This window comes from Somniosus microcephalus, chromosome 4 (assembly GCF_052327205.1).
Source record: "Somniosus microcephalus isolate GS21.2 chromosome 4, FLI_Smic_1.0, whole genome shotgun sequence".
In the NCBI taxonomy this organism is placed as follows: domain Eukaryota; kingdom Metazoa; phylum Chordata; class Chondrichthyes; order Squaliformes; family Somniosidae; genus Somniosus; species Somniosus microcephalus.
The window spans coordinates 84,474,172-84,491,000 of NC_140990.1; the positions used below are offsets into that span (position 1 = coordinate 84,474,172).

General features: G+C 47.4%; 1 pseudogene; it reads left to right on the top strand.

Annotated features, from left to right (window-relative positions):
• Positions 1–457: 457 nt before the first annotated feature.
• Positions 458–2,011, top strand: LOC147119399 (uncharacterized; annotated as a pseudogene).
• Positions 2,012–16,829: the final 14,818 nt, after the last annotated feature.

Below are 16,829 nucleotides of genomic sequence, written 5' to 3' on the forward strand. Positions count from 1 at the left end.
ATATCCTTCCTTAGGTAAGGAGACCAAAATTGTACACAGTACTCCAGGTCTTCCAATCGCGGGGTTTTGTGCGCTGAGCATGCGCGTTGCGGACTGATCGGGACGGGCAATTGTGGAGCAGGAGGGAGAGCGTGGGGGCCATGAGCACGTGTGCGGGACTCAGTGTCAACAGAGCGCTTTCTGGAGTGCCAGGGCTTGTGGGTATTGCAGCCGCCATTACTGCTGATCCTTTCAACCAACCTGTGCAGCAGCTGGGGCCTGAAAATCAGCTTCACTGCCCCTAGGTTCGGAAAGGGGAAAATTAAACAATAGTTTGCCTCTGATTCCTTTTCTGAACTCAATTTACAGGGTTATAGAAGTGGAGCAGTTACAGGTGGGAAGCTCAGACCAAACATCACGACAAGATCTGACAGAGTCGCTCGATTCATCAGGACCTGAATATCATCGGCCTTTGCACATGGAAGGAGAAAGCAGCGATCGCAGCGATGACAAACCGCATACGTGTTCGGTATGTGGACACAGATTCAGCTGATCGCCTGACCTGGCAAGACACAATCACCATCACACCAGGGAGAAACCGGGTAAAGGTGGGGACTGCGGGAAGGGCTTCAGTTCCCTGCCTGCATTGGAAGTTCAATGGCACAATCACACCAGGGACAGTCCGTTAACCTGCTCCGTGTGTGGAAAGAGATTTGTTTGTTCATCCCACCTGCAAACACAACAGAGAGTTCACACTGGGGAGAGACTGTTTAACTGTTCTGACTGTGGGAAGAGCTTTAAAAGCCCTGGGGAACTGAAGGGACACCAGCTTGTTCACACAGATCAGAGACCATTTCAATGTTCTGACTGTGGGCAGAGCTTTAAAAAACCCCAGGATCTGAAGGGACACCAGCTTGTTCACACTGATGAGAGACCATTTCAGTGTCCTAACTGTGGGAAAAGCTTTAAAAGCCCCCAGTATCTGAAGCAACACCAGCTTGTTCACACTGGTGAGAGGCCGTTTAACTGTCCTGACTGTGGTAAGAGCTTTAAAAGCTCCGGGGAGCTGAAGGGACACCAGCGAGTTCACACTGGGGAGAGACCCTTTAACTGTTCTGATTGTGGGAAGAGCTTTAAAAGCTCCGGGGAGCTGAAGAGACACCAACACCTACACACTGGGGAGAGGCCGTTCACCTGCTCCATGTGTGGGAAGGGATTCACTCAGTCATCCCACCTGCTGGCACATCAGCGAGTTCACACTGGAGAGACACCATTCACCTGCTCCGTGTGTGGGAAGGGATTCGCTCAGCCCTCCAACCTACTGGTACACCAGCGAGTTCACACTGACGAGAGACCCTTTAAATGTTCTGACTGTGGGAAGAGCTTTAAAAGCTCCGGGGAGCTGAAGGGGCACCAGTGAGTTCACACTGGGGAGAGACCCTTTAAATCTTTTGAGTGTGGGAAGAGTTTTAAAAGCCCCCGGGAGCTCAAGCAACACCAGCGCCTCCACACTGGGGAGAGGATATTCATCTGTTCTGAATGTGGGAAGGGTTTCACTGAATCATCCCACCTGCTGGTACACCAGCGAGTTCACACTGACGAGAGACCCTTTAAATGTTCTGACTGTGGGAAGAGCTTTAAAAGCTCCAGGGAGCTGAAGGGACACCAACACCTACACACTGGGGAGAGGCCGTTCACCTGCTTCATGTGTGGGAAGTGATTCACTCATTCATCCAACCTGCTGGCACATCAGCGAGTTCACACTGGAGAGAAACCGTTCACCTGCTCCGTGTGTGGGAAGGGATTCACTCATTCATACCACCTGCTGCCACATCAGCGAGCTCACACTGGAGCGAGACCATTCACCTGCTCTGTGTGTGGGAAGGGATTCACTCATTCATCCACCCTCCTGTCACACCAACTTGTTCACACTGATGAGAGACCCTTCAAATGTTCTGACTGTGGGAAGAGCTTTAAAAGCTCTAAGAGCCTTAAGGGACACCAGCGTCTTCACACTGATCATCGAATCTAACAGCACAGAAGGAGGTGATTCGGCCCATCGTGTCTGTGCCGGCTCTTTGAAAGAGCTGTCCAATTTAGTCCCAAACCCCAGCTTTATCCCCAGAACTCTGCAAACTAGTCCTCTTCAAGGACATGTCTAATTACCATTTGAAAGTTCCTGTGGAATCTGATTCCAGCATCCTTTCAGATGGTGCGTTCCAGATCTTAACAACCCTCTGTGTGAAAACAATTCTCCTCATTTCCCTCTAGTTCTTTTAGCAACTATTTTAAATCTGTGTCCTTTGGTTACCGACCCACTTGCCAGAGTGAACAGTTTCTCCCTACTTGCTCGATCAAAACCCCTCATCATTTTGAACACCTCTATTAGGTCTCCTCTTAACCTTCTCTGCTCTAAGGGGAACAATCCCAACTTCTCCAATCTTTCCACATAACTGAAGTTCCTCATCCCTGGTACCATCCTGGTCAACCTCCTCTGTACCCTCTCCAAGGCCTTGACATCCTTCCTAAAGTGTGGTGCCCAGAACTGTACACAAGACTCCAGTTGAGGCCAAAACCCTGCAGCTGTACAAAACCCTGGTTAGACCACACCTGGAGCACTGTGAGCAGTTCTGTGCACCACACCTTAGGAAGGATATATTGGCCTTGGAGGGAGTGCAGCGTAGGTTTACCAGAATGATACCCGGACTTCAAGGGTTAAGTTACGGGGAGAGATTACACAAATAAAGGTTGTATTCCCTGGAATTTAGAAGGTTAAGGTGTGATCTGATCATTTTCAGGATATTAAGGGGAACAGATAGGGTAGATAGAGAGAAACTATTTCCGCTGGTTGGGGATTCTAGGACTGGGGGCATAGTCTAAAAATTAGAGCCAGACCTTTCAGGAGTGAAATTAGGAAACACTTCTACACACAAAGGGTGGTAGAAGTTTGGAACTCTCTTCCGCAAACGGCAATTGATGCGAGATCAATTGTTAATTTTAAATCTGAGATTGATAGGTTTTTGTTACCCAAAGGTATTAAGGGATATGGGCCAAAGGTGGGTGTATGGAGTTAGGTCACAGATCAGCCATGATCTCATTGAATGGGGGAACACGCTCGAGGGGCTGAATGGCCTCCTCCTGTCCTATGTTCCTAACTAGTGATTTGTAAAGGTTTAGTGTAACTTCCTTGTTTTTGTATGCAATGGCCCTATTTACAAAGCCAAGTATCCCATACGCTTTCTGAACCGCCTCAACAACTTGCCGTGGCACTTTCAAAGATTTGTGAATATGGACCCCCAGGTCCCTCTGCTCTTGCACCCCCTCAAAGTAGTCCCATTTAGATTATACGGCCTCTCCCTGTTGTTTCTCCCAAAGTGCATCACTTCACACTTATCCTCAGTTAATTTCATCTGCCTTGTGTCTGCTCATTTCACAGTCTGTCTCTGTCCTCCTGAAGTCTGCTACTACTGTGCTCACTATTTACTACGTTGCCAAGTTTTGTATCATCCGTAAACTTTGAAATTGTACACCTATACCCAAGCCCAGGTCAATTATATATAACAAGAAAAGCAATGGTCCTAATCCCAACCCCTGGGGGAACCCACTGCATACTTCCCTCCAGTCAGAAAAACATCCCTCAGCACTGCTCACTGCCTCCTCTCCCTTAGCCAATTATATACCCAAATTACCATCAGCCCTTTAATTCCCTGTGCTTCTATTTTCTGAGTAAGTCTCTTATGTGGTACTTTATCAAATGCCTTTTGAAAGTCCATATATACAGCATCTACTGCACTACCTTCATCAACCCTCTGTTACTTCATCAAAGAACTCAATCAGGTTAGTCAGACACGATTTACCTTTAACAAATCCATACTGGCTGTCCCTTATTAACCCATGCTTCTCCAAGTGAGAATTAATTTTGTCCTTGACAATGGTCTCTAGTCGTTCACCCACCACTGACATTAGACTGATTGGCCTGTAGCTACCAGGTTTACCCTCTCCCCTTTTTTAAACAGGGGTGTAACATTTGCAATCCTCCAGTCTTCTGGCACCACTCCCATATACAGTATCTGAGGGAGATTGAAAGATTGTGGTCAGAGCTTCTGCTATCTCCACCCTAGCTTCCCTCAGCAATCTAGGACACATTACATCTGGACCGGGTGACTTGTTAACTTTGAGTGATGACAACCTATTTAGCACCTCCTTTCTATCTATTTTTATCCAATTTCTCTACTCCCCCTCCTCTACTGCGACATTAACTTCATCCTCTTCTTTTGTGAAGACAGATGCTAAGTACTCATTCAGTACCTCAGCCACGCTCTCTGCCTCCGTATGATGAGCTTCTATTTGGTCCCTAATCGGCCCCACCATTCCTTTAACTCTCCTTTTACTTTTCATACGTTTATAAAAGATTTTTGGGTTCCCTTTTACATTACCCACTAATCTTTTCTTGTACTCTCGCCCCTGTGTCAGCTGTGGCTCAGTGGGTAGAACATGCACCACTGACTCAGAAGGTTGTGGGTTCTAATCCCATTCCAGGGACTTAAGCACATAAATCTAGGCTGCCACTGCAGTGCAGTGCTGAGGGAGTGCGGCACTGTTGGAGGTGCCGTCTTTCTGATAAGATTTTAAACTGAGGCCCCGTCTGCTCTCTCAGGTGGATGTAAAAGATCCCATGGCACTAGTTTGAAAAAGAGTAGGGGAGTTATCCCCGGTGTCCTGGCCAATATTTATCCCTCAACCAACATAACAAAAACAGGTTATCTGGTTATTATCACATTGCTGTTTGTGGGAGCTTGCTGTGCACAATGTGTGCGTTTCCCACATTACAACAGTGACTCCACTTCAAAAGTACTTCATTGGCTGTAAAGAGCTTTGAGATGTCCGGTGGTCGTGAAAGGCGCTATATAAATGCAAGTCTTTCTTTCATATATCCTTTTTCAATTTCTCCCGCACTCTCTGTATTCTCCTGGTTTTTGACTGTATTCTGTATCTGACTTTTGTTGTGAACCTCCTTTTTCTGTTTTATTCTAACCTCTATATCCTTTGTCATCCAGGGAGCTCGAGCTTTGGACGCCCCATCTTTCCTCCTTATGGGAATATGTTTGGTTTGTACCCGGTGTCAAATCTTGTTTTATAATGCTCCCGTGAGGCGCGTTGGACATTTTACTACCTTAAAGATGTTATATAAATACAAGTTGTTGTTATTGTCTGAAACTAACAAATTCCACAGAGGAAAAATAACAGTATTTTTACTCCCAAATATTAAATATTTTGTTCCACGGGGTTTATTTGCTTTTATTGATGAATTTAAAAAGTCTCTATTAAAACCTGAGCCAGTGTGTTGTGAGACAAAGAGCCTTGTGTCCAATAAGGGGAATAAAGGCCCACAGCCTCCCCTGGCCCCGGGCCCTGAACAAGGGACTGGAGAAACTCGCTGCCCTGCGGATCAGACAATCAGCCGGTGCTAGTCCCGCCCCTCAGGCTCCCCGATTGGTTGGAGGACCCGCCGCCGGCTCGCTCCTCCAGCTGCGCCCTGCTCGCTCCCTATTGGTCGGAAGCTCCCGTCAATCAGGCCGCGAGCCCGGGTCACGTGTCCCTCGCTGGGCGGAGCTGCAGGTCAGCGGGGTTGGGAGATTAATAAACTGCGGGTCCGCGCCGCAGGGTTTATAAAGTTGGAGAGAGTGATTTATAATGGTACCGCCATTCAATGAGATCATGGCTGATCATCCAAACTCAGTACCCTGTCCCTGCTTTCTCCCCATATCCCTTGATCCCTTTAGCCTTAAGAAATATATCCAACACCTTCTTGAATATATTTAATGAATTGGCCTCTACTGCCTTCTGTGGTAGAGAATTCCACAGGTTCACCACTCTCTGGGTGAAGAAGTTCCTCCTCATTTCTGTCCTAAATGGCTTACCCCTTATCTTTAGACTGTGACCCTTGGTTCTGGACTCCCCGACCATTGGGAACATCCTTCCAGCATCTAGTCTGTCCAGTCCTGTTAGAATTTTATAAGTTTCAATGAGATCCCCTCTCATTCTTCTAAACTCCAGCGAGTATAAGCCCAATCGACGCAATCTCTCCTCATACGCCATTCCTGCCATCCCAGGTATCACCCTGGTGAATCTTCACTGCACTCCTTCCATGGCAAGAACATCCTTCCTCAGATAAGGTGACCAAAACTGCACACAATACTCAAGATGTGGTCTCACCAAGGCCCTGTACAACTGCAGCAAGACATCCTTGTTCCTGTATTCAAACCCTCTCGCTACGAAGGCCAACATACCATTTGCTTTCTTAACCGTCTGCTGCACCTGCATGCTTACCTTCAGCGACTGGTGCACAAGGACACCCAGTTCTCGTTGTACTTCCCCTTCTCCCAATCTATTGCCATTCAGATAATAATCTGCCTTCCTGTTTTTGACACCAAAGTGGATAACCTCGCATTTATCCACGTTATATTGCATCTGCCATGCTTCTGCCCAATCACCCAACCTGTCCAAATCATACTGGAGTTTCTCGGCATCCTCTTCACAGCACACACGCCCACCCAGTTTTGTGTCGTCTGCAAACTTGGAGATATTACATGTAGTTCCCTCATCCAGATCATTAAAATATATTGTGAATAGCTGGGGTCCAAGGACCGATCCCTGCGGTACCCCACTAGTCACTGCCTGCCACTTGGAAAAAGAGCCGTTTATTTCAACTCTATGCTTTCTGTCTGCCAACCAGTTCTCTATCCAAGTCAATATCTTGCCCCCAATCCCATGTGCCTTAACTTTACACACTAATCTCTTATGCGGGACCTTATCGAAAGCCTTTTGAAAGACTTAATCGTCAAATAACTATTTATTTCAAAATATAAAGCAGTGATTTGAAATGGAAAGACTTGCATTTATAGAGAGGCTACTGTAATCTCAGGATGTCACAAAGCGCTCCACAGCCAATGAATACTTGTGTTGTGTTACAGGGGGTCCAGGGAAATTTTATAACACAGGAGGGGCCTCAGAGAACCCCTGATCTACACTGTCCCATCTAACACTCCCAAGGCAGGTACAGCACAGGTTAGATACAGAGTAAAGCTCCCTCTACACTGTCCCATCAAACACTCCCAGGGCAGGTACAGCACAGGTTAGATACAGAGTAAAGCTCCCTCTACACTGTCCCATCAAACACTCCCAGGGCAGGTAAAGCACGGGTTAGATACAGAGTAAAGCTCCCTCTACACTGTCCCATCAAACACTCCCAGGGCAGGTACAGCACAGGTTAGATACAGAGTAAAGCTCCCTCTACACTGTCCCATCAAACACTCCCAGGGCAGGTACAGGGGCATGTTATCAATACCTCCCCTGGATACCAAGGCTAGGGGAGGCACCCTGGATGGTATGGGGAGCTGGGACTTGTCCATGAGAGGAACTGAAGGTATGAGAACTGAAACAATCTAGAGTAATGATCGGGTGTTAGTCGTGGCTCAGTGGGAGCACTCTCTCTCTCTCTCTCTCTCTCTCTCTCTCTGTGTCTCAGTGGGAGCACTCTCTCTCTCTCTCTCTCTCTCTCTGTGTGTCTCAGTGGGAGCCCTCTCTCTCTCTCTCTCTCTGTGTCTCAGTGGGAGCCCTCTCTCTCTCTCTCTTTTGTCTCTGAGTCAGGAGGTTGTGGTATCAAGTCCACCTCCAGAGATTTGAGAACACAATCTGGGCCGACACTCCAGTGAATACTGAGGGAGCGCTGCACTGAGAGAGGTGCCGTCTTCGGATGAGATGTTCAAGCGAGGCCCCATCTGCCCTCTCAAGTGAATGCAAAAGATCCCATGATGTGGTTTATAGTTTCTAAGGTGCGATATTCATCATCTAGAATCGGGGCAGAGGGTATTTAAGAATAATAATAAATTTAATTAATTACATAGAATGGGAGATCAGGCGATGTGTTGCTGCTGCAATATGTGGGAGCTGGTGAACACCATTGATGCTCACAGTGATCACATTTGCAGTAAGTGTTGGCTGCTCGAGGAATTCCGGCTCCGTGTTGAAGAGCTGGAGTCCGAGCTTCAAACACTGAGACACATCAGGGAGGGGGAGAGTTACCTGGACTCTGTGGGCTGGATTTTGCTAGGGCCGGGGAGGCGGGATTGGAGGCGTGTGGGGGATAAAAATCGCAAAACTGGCGTGCGGGCCCAAACCCACCTCCATCCCGCCTCCACGCAATTTTCCTAAAATCGTGTCTGCTGGCCCCGACTCCGTCCCGCCTCCAGAAGGCGGGATAGGCCCTTAAGGCCCTTAAGAAGCCCTCAATTGGCTCTATAATCCCATTTTCCTAACCACTTGCAAGTTTACTCGTTTTCCCACGTGAAACACGCCTGGTGGGAAACACACATCTGAAACCTGGCGGGAGCACAACTGGCTTGCGGAGTAGCAGCTGCAGCTCAACCATTAAATGGCAGATTTGAACAGGCTTTAATTGCAGGTGGCATAACTTTGCTCTCTCAGGTCTGGGGGATCTTTCAGAAGGCATACCCACAGCTCTGGAAGTTTGCAGCCTGACAACCATCTCCAGTGTGACCTCCTGGGAAACCCCTCTCGCCACCTTCACTGAGCGCTTGGAGAGGAGCCCCCACCTCCTTGTTCTCCGCCACCATCATCCCTCTCATGGGTCAGGTCCCCCTCAGCGCTTGCAAGTGGCGAAAGAGCACCTTGCTGCACATCAGGGGAGCCATGGGGACCCGTGTCAGGACTGGCAGTCCTTCTCAGAGGGACTGCCATGAAGGTCTGGTTTCTCTGTTCAATAGCTGCCCATCGCTCCTCCAGAGATGTCAGTCTAGTCTGAACACTCACCATGTTTTCAACACTCGCGCGACTTATCTCCTCCATGGCCGTAGCCAGCCTTTCCACGGAGGTTGCCATCCTTTCCGTGGTAATGCGTTGATGCACCAATGACTCCACAAAGGCTCTGCTCATGTTAGCGACGGACTCCTCCATTCGCTCCACACTCGCAGCAACCCTGGAGACAAAACCTGCCAGAGGCTCCTGCATATCTTCCTGGAGTGCCATCACCGCTGATACTGTGGATGGACCCAGAGGCAGAGGGTCGACATGCAGCTGAGCCGAGCTGGGAGAGTGCTGCGCCCTCCGACTAGGACTCTCCACTGCTGTCCCTGTCTCCACCATCTGCTGAGGCTCACCTGTGAGCTGTGATACACCAGGTGACAACACTACTCTATGTCCCGAAGGTCCCACCGAGGTGTGAGTGTCTGCGCTGGTGCTGGGTGCGTTGCCTTCTGCTGACGCTGCGCCCTCAGAGGTTGCAGCTTCCTCTGAGGAGTCTGGATGCTGAGGCTGAACCTCCTCCTGCGTCCTGGAAACGGGAGCTTGCGATGGTCCTGTGGGGGAGTAAAGGAAAGTGTCAGAGATGAGAGGCCAGGGTTACCTGCACAGTGCTTATTGCAGATGATCAGAGGTCCATCTGCTCGAGCTTTCAAGTCATTATCAGCGAGTCATGCAATGCAATTGAGAGAGTTGGAAAACTCTTCTGTCACCAGCTTGCTCTGCTGCACCGGTCTCTCCGTCCCCCACTTGTGTGTCGTCCTGGATGCCGACGATCTCCAGGATCGCCTCCTCCCATGGGGTCAGCTGGGCTAAGGAGGCTGCCCCTCCCCCTGTCCTGGCTCGCTCTCTTCGATTGTGAGCTCTCTTTTTCCTGCAATGGGGGAGACAAGTGGAGTTTGAGCGAGAATGAAGGAGTGAGTGTAGAGAATCGATGGCATAGATGCTTAGAAGGAGAGAAAGATGGAGTGAGATGGCAAGACCAAGGGCCCTCCCTATGTGATGTAAGTTGTTTTCATAGCATGACAGTGATAGGGAGTGTGAGGGCTGCATAGTCCATTAGTTAGGTGAATGTGACCATAGAGAGAGAGGGAGTGGGAAAGGGTGCATGGATGTCAGTGTCAAGTGGGATGTGGAGGAAGAGATTGGTAAAGCTGAGAGCTGGTGAGGAAAGGCAATGGGGATCAGATTAAGAGTGATGGGAACATCATACTCACTTTTCCAGTGCGCAGAAGGTCATGGAAGCGTTTCCGACACTGGATCCATGTTCTGCTGGTATTCGAGCTGGCGTTCACCTGCTCTGCCACCCTCAGCCACACAGCCTTGGTTTGCTGGGGTGGCTTCTTCCTCCCCGAGGAGGGGAAGAGCACCTCCCTGCTCTCTGTCGCTCCCTCCACCAATGCCTGGAGGGCTGCCTCATCAAATCTGGGGGATGCCTTACTCCGATGTGTCGCCATGATTGATGATGGTAGCAGCAGCTGCCAGGGCCAGAAGCTTGGCAGTCTGCTGAAGTGAGCAAGGCTTGTGGAAGCCCTTAAATGAAGCAGCAGTGATGATGTCATCGGAGGCGAGCTTCCCACCTGAAAAGCTCTCCGGCTAGGGGTTCCCACATGTGGGGAATCAATTGGGCTATAAAATCAAAATTGCATCAATTTCCCACATCGTTCAGGATTCGTGTGGGAAACACGAAATGTGGGGAACACGACCCCAACCCGCCCCCGTAGCAAAATCCAGCCCTGTGTATCAGGAGGTAGTCACACCAATTAGATTAATTAATTCAGATGTAGTCCATGGCCAGGGTCAGGATGGTGTGACTAGAAGTGAGGCAGGTACGGGGATCCAGGAGGTAGTGTTGGAGGAGCCACAGCCCTTGCTCTTGTCCAACAGGTTTGAGGCTCTTACTTCCTGTGAGGATGGGAATGGGGACTGCGGGGAGGATGAGCAACCCGGCCACAGCACCATGGGGCGGGGGGCCATTCAAGTGGGGGGAGATAAAAGAAATGTTGTAGTGGTAGGGGATAGTATTGTTAGGGGGATAGATAGAGTTCTTTGCAGCTGAGAGCGAGAGTCCCGAAGGCTGTGTTGCCTGCCCGGTGCCAGGGTTAAGGACATCTCCTCTGGGCTGGAGAGAAACTTGGAGTGGGAGGGGGAGGATCCAGTTGTCGTGGTCCATGTTGGTACCAACGACATAGATAGGACAAGGAAGGAGGTTCTGCTGAGGGAGTTTGAGCAGCTAGGGGCCAAATTAAAAAGCAGAACCACAAGGGTAATAATCTCTGGATTACTACCTGAGCCACATGCAAATTTGGCTAGGGTAAATAAAATTAGAGAGTTAAATGTGTGGCTGAAAGTGTGGTGTGGGAGAAATGGGTTTTGCTTCCTGGGACACTGGCATCAGTACTGGGACAGGAGAGAGCTGTTCCGTTGGGATGGACTTCACTTGGCCAGTGCTGGGACTAGAGTCCTGGCAAATCGAATAACTAGGGCTGTAGAGAGGGCTTTAAACTAATTAGTGGGGGGGAGGTTTTAAGATAGCGAAAAATAAAAATGACAGCGGAGAAGGCAATAGAGCAAGGTAGCAGTGGGGAAATTAAAAACCAGAGCATGTTGATGCGCTATCAATTACTCATAAAAGACTGAGAGTTAAGAGAGTAACTAAAGGCTTTTATTAACAAAAGAATGAAGGTCTGCCTCGAGTGGTCGACCGGTCCAGAATACAAAGGGGCTGGGGAGCAGTCACCTTTATACTAGGACTTGTGGGAGGAGTCAGCCGAGGCATGTCCAGGCATGTACACAGTGGAATACAAACAGTGGTTTACCACACATGTCAGGAAGGGACAGAATGTATAATGATAAAGGTAAAGTAGTAAAAGGGGTAAAAGCAGGAATAAATTGTCAGAAAACATATTTGAAAGTTCTTTATCTGAATGCACGCAGCATTCGTAACAAAATTGACGAGTTGACGATAGAAATAACTACACATGGGTATGATCTGGTGGCCATTACGGAAACACGGCTGCAAGATAATCATGACTGGGAACTAAACATACAAGGGTATTTGACAATTAGGAAGGACAGACAGGAAGGAAAGGGAGGTGGGGTTGCTATGTTAATCAAGGATGGAATCACTGCAATAGTCAGAAATGATATTGGGTCAAAGGATCAGGATAGTGAAATAGTTTGGGTGGAGATAAGGAATAAGAAGGGGAAAAAGTCACTAGTGGGCGTAGTCTATAGGCCTCCTAACAGTTGCAACTCTGTTGGTCGGAGTATAAATCAGGAAATAGTTGGGGCTTGTAATAAGGGAACAGCTATAATCATGGGGGATTTTAACTTTCATATTGACTGGACTAATCAAATTGGGCATGGCAGCCTTGAGGAAGAGTTCATAGAGTGTATTAGGGACGGGTTCCTTGGGCAGTATGTAACTGAACCAACCAGGGAACAGGCAATCTTAGATCTGGTCCTGTGTAATGAAACAGGATTAATAAAAAATGTCCTAGTAAAGGATCCCCTTGGAATGAGTGAATTCCAAATTCAGTTTGAGGGTGAGAGAGTTGGATCTCAAACCAGCATACTGAGCTTAAATAAAGGAGACTATGAAGGTATGAGAGTTGAATTGACTAAAGTGGACTGGGAAAACAGATTAAAGTGTAAAACGGTACAAGAGCAGTGGTCTACATTCAAGGAGATATTTCACATCTTTCAAGATAAATATATTCCACTGAGGAAAAAGGGGAGTAAAAGAAAAGACAGCCATCCGTGGCTTAGTAAAGCAATAAAGGATAGAATCCGACTGAAAACAAGGGCACATAAAGTAGCCAAATCTAGTGGGAGGATAGAAGATTGGGAAGCATTGAAAAGCCAGCAAACAATAACTAAAAGATTAATTAAGAAAGGGAAGATAGATTATGAAAGTAAACTAGCAAAAAATATAAAAACAGATAGCAAGAGTTTCTACAGCTATATAAAAAGAAAAAGGGTGGCTAAAGTGAACGTTGGTCCCTTAGAGGATGGGACTGGGAAACTAATGGTGGGGAACATGGAGATGGCAAAGACGCTGAACAAATATTTTGTATCAGTCTTTACAGTAGAGGACACTAAAAATATCCCAACACTGGATAAACAGGGGGCAATGTGGGGGGGGGGGGGGTGGGGGGAGGAGCTAAAGATGATTAAAATCACTAAGGAGATGGTACTCAGTAAAATAATGGGACTTAAGGCGGATAAATCCCCCAGACCTGATGGCCTACATCCTAGGGTCTTGAGAGAAGTGGTGGTAGGGATTGTGGATGCATTGGTGATTATTTTCCAGAACTCCCTGGACTCAGGAAAGGTCCCGGCAGATTGGAAAACTGCTAATTTAAGAAGGGAAGTAGACAAAAAGCTGGAAACTATAGACCAGTTAGCCTAACATCTGTGGTTGGCAAAATGTTGGAGTCCATTATTAAGGAAACAGTAACAGAGCATTTGGATAAACATAATTTAATAGGACAGAGTCAGCATGGTTTTATGAAGGGGAAGTCATGTTTGACAAATTTGCTCGAATTCTTTGAGGATGTAACATACAGGGTGGATAAAGGGGAACCAGTGGATGTAGTGTATTTGGACTTCCAAAAGGCATTTGACAAGGTTCCACACAAAAGATTACTGATCAAGATAAGAAATCACGGGATTGGGGGTAATATACTGGCATGGGTGGAAGATTGGCTATCTAACAGAAAACAAAGTGTTGGGATAAATGGTTCATTCTCGGGCTGGCAATCAGTAACTAGTGGTGTTCCGCAGGGGTCAGTGCTGGGACCCCAACTCTTTACAATCTATATTAACGATTTGGAGGAAGGGACCAAGTGCAACATATCCAAGTTTGCCGACAATACAAAGAAGGGAGGGAAAGCAATGAGTGAGGATGACATAAAAAACCTGCAAAAGGACATAGACAGGCTAAGTGAGTGGGCAGAGATTTGGCAGATGCAATATAATGTTGGAAAGTGTGAGGTTATGCACTTTGGCAGAAAAAATCAAAGAGCAAGTTATTGTCCAAATGGAGAGAAACTGCAAAGTGCTACAATACAAAGGGATCTGGGGGTCCTGGTGCATGAAACACAAAAAGTTAGTATGCAGGTGCAGCAGGTGATCAGGAAGGCCAATGGAATCTTGGCTTTTATTGCAAGGGGGATGGAGTATAAAAACAGGGAAGTCTTGCTGCAGTTATACAGGGTATTGGTGAGGCCACACCTGGAATACTGCGTGCAGTTTTGGTTTCCATATTTAAGAAAAGATATACTTGCTCTCGAGGCGGTTCAGAGAAGGTTCACTCGGTTGATTCCGGAGATGAGGTGGTTGATGTATGAGGAAAGGTTGAGTAGGTTGGGACTCTACTCATTGGAGTTCAGAAGAATGAGAGGCGATCTTATCGAAACATATAAGATTGTGAGTGGGCTTGATCGGGTGGATGCGGGGAGGATGTTTCCACTGATGGGTGAGACTAGAACTAGGGGGCATAATCTAAGAATAAGGGGCTGCCCTTTCAAAACTGAGATGTGTAATGTATATACCTTTAAGGGGGGAACTACTTTTTACAGCTCATGTATACTGTAGTACCGGCAGTGACCACACCTGTATATCGCACTGAGTAGTAATCTGTACAGGCAGTTCCAGTGTGAGCCACGTTTAGTAAACACCTGTTGTACCGTTTCTCCTGCAGTCTGTGTCTTATTATACACGGACACAACATTGGCGACAAGGCAAGTTCGAACCTACCTGCAACTCTGCATCACCTCCCGGGGAATCGTTCCTGGAGATCAGTGGATTGGAGATCAGTGGATTGGAGGTCAAGGCCAGAGACTCGGGCGTCGACCACGGGCAACCGCCCAGTCATCCAGCAGAGACTCGAGAATTGCAATGAATGAGGATGACATAAAAAACCAGCAAAAGGACATAGACAGGCTAAGTGAGTGGGCAGAGATTTGGCAGATGCAATATAATGTTGGGACTCTACTCATTGGAGTTCAAAAGAATGAGAGGCGATCTTATCGAAACATATAAGATTGTGAGGGGGCTTGATCGGGTGGATGCGGGATGTTTCCACTGATGGGTGAGACTAGAACTAGGGGGCATAATCTAAGGATAAGGGGCTGCCCTTTCAAAACTGAGATGAGGAGAAACTTCTTCACTCAGAGGGTAGTAAATCTATGGAATTTGCTACCCCAGAGAGCTGTGGAAGCTGCAACATTAAATAAATTTAAAATGGAGATAGACAGTTTCCTAGCAGATAAGGGAATTAGGGGATACGGGGAGAGGGCAGGGAAGTGGACGTGAGTCTAGATTCGGATCAGCCATGATCCTATTGAATGGCGGAGCAGGCCCGAGGGACCGTATGGCCTACTCCTGCTCCTACTTCTTATGTTCTTATGTTATGTTCTTATGTTCTTATTTCGAAGAGCTGGGGGATTCTCCCTGAAGCCCTGGCCAACGTTTCTCCCTGAACCAATATCACTAAAACTGATCATCTGGTCATTATCACATTGCTGTTTGTGGGATCTTGCTGTGCACAAATTGGCTGCTGCATTTCCTACATTACAACAGTGACTGCTCTTCAAAAGTACTTCATTGGCTGTAAAATGCTTTGGGATGTCCTGTATTGTAGAGATCACTGCTTTGCTGTCAGATCACAGGCCAAATGTCAGAATTAAAGCAATTGTGGTGATAAGAGTAGCTGGAACATTATTAAGGGTCAGAACCAAACTATTGTCAGGAGAAATTTGCTTGGGTTGTGTTTGGAAAAGCAGGAGGTGATTTTAACCTCACGCACCCGACGGGAAACTAATGCGATCAGATCGGCCGCTTGTTTTACACCCCGCCCGATTTCACTTTCGACTGAAATCATTGGAGAGCAAAATCGGGGAAGGTGTAAAACGGGCAGGAAATTCAATCCCGTCAGGTGGGGGAGGTTCAAAGTACCCCCAGCATATCTGAACTAGAAGGACAACATCTAAAAATGGCCAAAAGGACAATAAAATAATGATGGAAACAGCCTGAGCAGTTCCGCAGCAACAGTAATCCTCAAATGGGAAGCTTTCTGCTTTTTAACCTCGTACACTATTTATCTACAAAGTACATCTCTAATTATCATCAACAGCAAGCGGCAATATCACTTATTGGAATATGATTGTTTGACTCAGTAAGAGTTTAGCCAAAGAACTACCTGCAGTTATTTTACAAATATAGTATTTTCTTACTTTAAGCAAATCCTTTGAATTTTCTTTTGCCGTTTACTTTTTGTGGTGTGTTTTTTTCTCTTTAGGTCCCTGCACACAACCAAAGCATTCTCAGCTGAGGGAACAGGTGGGCAGCTTGCTCTGACCCTGCCGTTCTACTGTGACCCGTGGGGTCTCACCCTCCAAATGGACTTCCTTGTGGGGACACGCTCACTTTCTGTTGACCCCCCTCTTTCTTCCCGACAGTCCAGTGGAGATTAAGGATTTGCAGTGTGAGGGAGAATGGGCAAAATCCCACATCCCACCATTCTATGGTGCCATTTGTTGAGCTGGCATGCTGTGCCCGTCTCCGTTAATGACTTTTGACGTTCTTCAGTTTTTTGAAGCAGAAACAGTGTCCACAAAGAGCTACTTGTGCTTCAAAAGACTCGAGCCGCTCGGCCAAACAGCCACGTGGACTTTACATATAATCCATTGATCGATCGCTCACTCATTTCATTCATTTAGTAACGGCAGATTTTACTATCTTACACCACATTCTGTGTATTTAAGATAGTATCTGAGGACTATCTGAATTGATGTTGATAAATTATTGGGAGGGTAGTAGTGGTGCGATGCTCAACACTAAGAGTCGGACTGTTTCCGATTCACCAATTGAACACTTTGCTCTCACCAATGTGCGCGGTCCCTTTAAATGTGCTGCACGGTTTCTCTCCCAGCGGCAGGAGCTGGTGAGCGGCCTGCGCGGGGCCTTGCCATTGCTGCGCCACTGTGCAGCCGCGCACCTTAGGGACAACATTGGTGTGCGGC